The sequence below is a fragment of the Electrona antarctica genome, assembly GCF_951216825.1.
Source record: "Electrona antarctica genome assembly, chromosome: 21".
Taxonomy (NCBI): domain Eukaryota; kingdom Metazoa; phylum Chordata; class Actinopteri; order Myctophiformes; family Myctophidae; genus Electrona; species Electrona antarctica.
This window is the reverse complement of record NC_136802.1, coordinates 35,070,956-35,077,020: the sequence shown is the minus strand read 5'-3', so window position 1 is coordinate 35,077,020 and position 6,065 is coordinate 35,070,956. Positions and strand designations below refer to the sequence as shown.

Below are 6,065 nucleotides of genomic sequence, written 5' to 3'. Positions count from 1 at the left end.
GCTGGGGCAGATCGGCGTGTGCACGCATCCGCCTGGGTGACGGCAGACTGCTGGGCGAGTGCTGTCACTTTGGCATGGGATCAACTTTGACCAAGATATGCACAATGAAAAACAGTTTGGATTCGGAGCAATTCAGGAAAGTCGTGTCATGTCAAAAAATTATCCACTACTCCGCAATTTTGGCATCCACTTGACAAATGAGAGTATGGCTAAAGATTCCGACCAAAGCAAACATGTCCGACAGAAGCTGAGGGAAATTGCAAGACTCGTACAGGTGGCAATAAAGGAGACATCTCTGAAGACTATTCATGACATAATGAACCCTGCGAACTTTATGAATACCGTAAAGCGGCAAAAATAGTAGAAGGTTTTAAAGGCGTAGTGAAATGAAAAATACGTTTTTTCACACTTTTAGACCATATCCGTGGTCATCATATGGGTATACCTAGCTACCTGCCCAAAAATAATTGACACATTTTGTGTGTTTTTATATCAAAAGTCCATACAAATATTTTTGTAATTACTTCCTGAAAACGAAAACGTGTTGCGTGATAACATGTAGAGATACACATCAATAAAAGCCAATAAAAATGAAGCTCACCAGTTTTATTCCCATGCTTCGTTGTCCTATTCCACAGCTGGTTTTGATTAAAGAACTACTCCGTTTTTAATCTCATTCAAGATGACATCCAGATTACTATTACTTGTTTTGCTGGCTTTTCCCCCTGTCTCTCTTTCTCTTTGTTTACAAACGAAATTCACGTGCAGGAAGTCACAGACTTTGAGACCCCATAGCCTGGAGGGATGCAACGCTCTGATTGGTCCAGAAACTTCAGAGCCAGCATTTCAGGGTGAAACTTAAAAATAAAAGGCCCACCATTTCCGTTTCCCTACACCTTTAACACATCTATTCAGTTTCATTGTAACTAAGATATGCAACAGAAATTCACAATTGTTTATGAATTTTAGCTATTACGACCGCAAATGTCCGATGCTAACTGCAGACAGTGCTACTACTAGCAGAGATTGATATTCCCATAGTCTGGAAGGACGATCGGAATTCCCTCAAGGTACGTCACGTGGTGTTCCGCTTGAGTATGGAACATGATCGAACGACTCGTTCAAGTGAATGCTGGGTCTGTGCCGGAGATCCTATAGCTTACGGCAGTAACCGAACGACCGAAATGAACGGATCTTTTTACTGAACGAAAGTTCCCATCGCTACTAGGCCACAATATTGACGTCCACAGGGATTACTATAGTCTAGATATGGACACACTCCAAATAGCAAAAGTCAGCCAGATCCTACTGGCTCTCGAGCGTATTGGAGACTTTCAAAGGAAGAACCTGGATGAGATCTTGAGATGGTGATCACGCCCACAGATATCATGGGCAGTATTATGCGTGTCTTAAGTACCAGGTCTTATTACTTAACTTAAGACCTGGAGGCGTGGTCAATGCTGTTTGGCCACTCAGAATAGCCAAATGGCATTGATCACGCCTCCAGGTCTTAAGTTAAGTAATAAGACCTGGTACTTTAGACACGCATAATACTGCCCCTAGACTCTATTTCTCAGCATGACTTGATTGATTGATTGGACTATATTTTTCAACATGGAAAAAAATTACGATTATGCAAAAATATTCTCAAATGATTGCAATTAGGCGATTATGTAACAATTGTGACAGGCCTATTCATGTCATGTCTTACTGCAGGGTTTCTCACAGTGGGTACCTTGTCACCAGTGGTGTAAAGTACTGTACTGTATTTATAAGTATAATCTTGAGGTATTTGTACTTTACTTGAGTCTTTCCAATTTCCAGTACTTCTACTTCTACTCCACTGCATTTCAGAGGCAATTATTGTACTTTTACTCTACATTTATTTGAAAAGTTTTGTTACTAGTTACTTTGTAGATTTTGATTATTATTACAAAACATACATTAACCACTTCAGCCTATACATTTCGGCCATTTTCAAAAGATTTTTATACATTTGAAAATTTGAAATGGGACATTCTGCATAATGAGATGCCAATACTTTTGTACTTTTACTCATGTAAACGTTTACTTGTAATGGAGTATTTCTATATTGCAGTATTGATACTTTTACTTAAGTAAACATTGTGAGTACCTTTTCCACCACTGCGTGTCACCCTAGGGAGCCATGGGATAGTTGATCTATTGGAATCGATCAAGAGAAAATAAAGACAACATTTATTTTAAAGGTTTTTAAAGGTTTCAGGAGCAAGACACTAAACTCCTAATAGCTCCACAGGGAAAAGGGAACAACAAACCAACATAATCATACAAAGAAAATAAATATTAAAATCAAATAAAACGGATGGTCTTACAAGAGCAAAAACACAACCCCACAAAAAAGAAGGAAGTCAAACCAGGACAACATGAGCTTTGTGATTCATGTAGTCTTATTTATTCTCATATTTTCAAAACGGGTCACTGTATAATTGAATCATAAAAATGATACAGAATACTAAACATGTTGATCAATAATAATCAATGACTTCAAACCTAATCGCTAATACCAAAATAACTGGAATTTGACTGATTCATGTACACTACAAAACAGCATGCAAATACATATATTCTCCAAATAAAATTACCTTGGGAGCTACAATGCAGTGTGCGGACTGTCTTTCTTTTGCCACTACAAAATACAAACGTCATCGTTAATCATTCAATCTGTCAGTCCATCTCTCCGTCTGTCCTCAACGTGATTCAAAACCAAATGATACATTAAAGAATTAATAGTCAAATCCATTCAAACATTAAAGAAATAATAGTCAATTCAATTTAAACAACCTGTCATTAATCAATAATGTTCTTATCACCATGGAGCACCAGTAATCACGCCTGGATCAATATATATGGGCACTATTTTCGTCCATGCTAAACCCCTTATCCCTAAACAACTTTGCCCTTTTTTTTTTTTTTTTTTTTTCTTTTTTTTTACTATTTTGAAAAACATTTTTGAATAGTTAAAATTGCCAATCTGGGGGGCACGGTGGCACAGTTGTTAGTGCTGTCCCCTCACAGCTAGAAGGTCCTGGGTTCGATTCCCGCTGGGGACGCTGTGGGTGCTGGCGGCGTGTCTCCTCCTCCGCATCATCAGTGCCCATACCCAAGGTGGGGTTGGCGAAAGGGCCTTTCTGTGTGGAGTTTGCATGTTCTCCCCGTGTCCCCTAGGGTAGGTAGGTACCCTCACAAAAAACATGCAGTAAGCCTGGTCTCTAAACTGCCTCCCCCTGGCCAGCTGGTGCGCCTGATGGAGGGGAAAGGAACTGGTTGGAATAACGTGTTCCTTCCATGCGCTACGTCCAACCAGGGAAACTCCCCCCTGTCAGGTGTAAAGGAGCAACTTGGACACTCAGGCATGAAGGAAGCATGAGTTCAAGTCCGTTGCTCTCCCCATGTCCCCCATATATGGGGACTAGGTTGGCGGAGGGTGTGTAGAGCCCAGGATCACATTCGATAATTGACACAGGGGTGAAAATGGGTTACACCAATAGTGGGATAAAAAATATTAAATAAAAAATTGCCAATCTACATCGACAAGTTGTGAACTTGTAGATTGGCTATTTTAACTATTAAAAAATGTTTTTCAAAATAGTTAAAAAATGAGCAAAAAAACAAAAGTAGTTTAGGGATAAGGGTTTAGCATGGGCAAACATAGAGCCCATATGGTTTAACAGGGTTTACATTCTAACTGTGGTCATACAGAGTGACACGGATCTTCCCCGGTAACACCTTCAGAGACATAGCATTGTCATCATAAAAATTTCTAAATGATGGAAAGAGCTTCTCGGTGAAAGTGTGTGTGAAGGTGTGCAGGTGTGTGTCAGGATCAGAGAATGACAGCTTTCCTCTGTTCCAGTCCAGCTGGACTCTGATCCTCTGAGGTTTCTGCTTCAACGAGAGATCAGTGATATCAGTGACTTTCCCGAATGCTCTGTATTTACCTTTAAAGAGCTCTAACCTCCAGTATTCACCACTGATTTCTCCCTTTCTTGGGTGAGACTCTGCTAACACACCCAGATCCCAGTTTGTATTGTCTCCAACCTCAACTTCCCAGCTGTGAACACCTGAGTTAAAGCCCTCAGAACCCAGGACATCATCAGGGTGGCCAAGCCAAAACAACAAAATAGTCTAAATAGTCAAACCTCTCCGTGTTGTTAGGAAGCAGCAGCCTCTCTTCATATTTCAAACGTCTCATGCTGGTCAGATCATCAGACACGCTGTTCCTTGTACGGGCAGTGTTGGGATCCAGAATGACCGGGGTGTAGGAGACAATGTCCTTCATCTTGTCCCATACTCTGAAGGCCAGGTTTCCCAGGTGTTTGGTGACGTCTATCAGCGCTCCCGAGAGCGGCGGTGGGTCCTGCAGGGTGAGCTGGACTCTTTCCATCGTGGTCTTGTAGTTCTGCAGGAACGAGACGTCGTGGTCGTCGGCTCGCAGCTGGTCCTCGGTGGCTTGGATTGCGTCTGAGAGGGACGCCATGTCTTTGCTCAGCCCATCTCTCCTCTTCTTTATCCCCTGGCTCTTCTGTGCCTCTTCAACCATCAGAATGGCAATCCTGGTCTCCTCTTCCTCTTGTAGGAACTGATGAAGTTTCTTAAACTGTTCCTTAATCTGCGTCTCTGTGTTCTGGGCCCGAACCTTGAGGTGATGTTCTGTTAGGTCATAATTAGTTTTAACTTCATCAAAGACCAGCCAGTTTCTGCTTTAAAGGCTTCAGTAATTCCTGGACTTTCTCTCTGCAACGCCCCGACGCTTCGCCCACAGGTAAGAACTTGTGTCCGGCGTGTTTTTCGGAATCACGACACACGAGACACGCCGGCTGTTCATCGCCCCGACAGAAGAGCCTGAGCTTCTCTCCGTGTTCGGCACAGAGATCCTCCGAGCTCTTCTCCAAGAAATTCTCACACAGGTTCTTTAACACCAAGTTTGTAGGAGGATTGTTACTGGAGGATGTTGTTTTACAAACAGGACATTCATGTGTTGGTCTTCCTGTCCACCATCGCTGCAGACAGCCTTTGCAGAAGCTATGGCTGCACGACAGCAGAACAGGATGTTTAAAGATGTCGCAGCACACAGGACAGGTGAGCTCCTCCTCTTGGCGAGTCAAACGAGAAGCCATGTTGTCTGCAGTCACACTCTTCTGACGTGGAATGTTCCCTGAGGCTGTTACAGCTGGAAGACAATTCAACATGATTAATAATTGATAGTAGCAACAGTAAGGCTACTTCTTCTAGTTATACAGTAGTCCACCTGCCCCGCCCCCGACTGCATGTCATGGTGTCAGAGGCAGCTTGTGTGTTGAACAATATCAAGTCCACTAAGCACTTTACAGCTTTACACCGAGTTGTTTATTAGAGATGTTTATAACCTAGGAGTGAGAATTATTATTACACAACTACTATACTTCTAGTATTAGCAATACTAGTATTAGTAATTAAGTAGTGCTAACAGCAGTAGGACTATTAGTTGAATTAGTTATGGTAGTAATAAAACTGTTTCTTTGCAGTAGCCTGGTAGTAGTAGAAGTAGTAATAGTTGTGTTGTAGTAGATGTAATAGTAGACTTTAGGCCTAGTTGTTCTGTTGTTTAATAAAGTATCAGATTATGTATTCTTACCTCAGATTGAAGCAGCTTTTACCAGACCTGTCCTTCCTGCCTGCCTGCCTGCCTGCCTGCCTGCCTGCCTGCCTGCCTGCCTGCCTGTCTGTCTGTCTGTCTGTCTGTCTGTCTGTCTGTCTGTCTGTCTGCCTGCCTGCCTGCCTGTCTGCCTGTCTTGAAGTTGATCTGGTAGACTGTTCAATTGATCCGTTTATTACTTGATCGACTGAAAGATAAATCAAATTAATGTAATTCTGATCAATAATTGTGATGATGTAAAATGTTGTTCTGTCAAGTCTGACTGACTCTCGTGACTGAACAAGGAACTACAGTATAGCACTTTTTCAGCAACGCCCTGTTTCACACGCAAGCATGGACGCACGCACGCACGCACGCACGCACGCACGCACGCATGCACGCACACAAA

At 42.4% G+C, this 6,065-nt stretch overlaps 1 pseudogene across 1 annotated transcript; it reads right to left on the bottom strand.

Annotated features, from left to right (window-relative positions):
- Positions 1 to 3,661: 3,661 nt before the first annotated feature.
- On the bottom strand, positions 3,662 to 5,708 carry LOC306913707 (nuclear factor 7, ovary-like; annotated as a pseudogene). Its single transcript, XR_013792479.1, has 2 exons — positions 5,657 to 5,708; positions 3,662 to 5,212 (listed from the first exon to the last, which is right to left on the bottom strand). The product of XR_013792479.1 is annotated as a nuclear factor 7, ovary-like (transcript).
- Between the last annotated feature and the right edge of the window lie 357 nt (positions 5,709 to 6,065).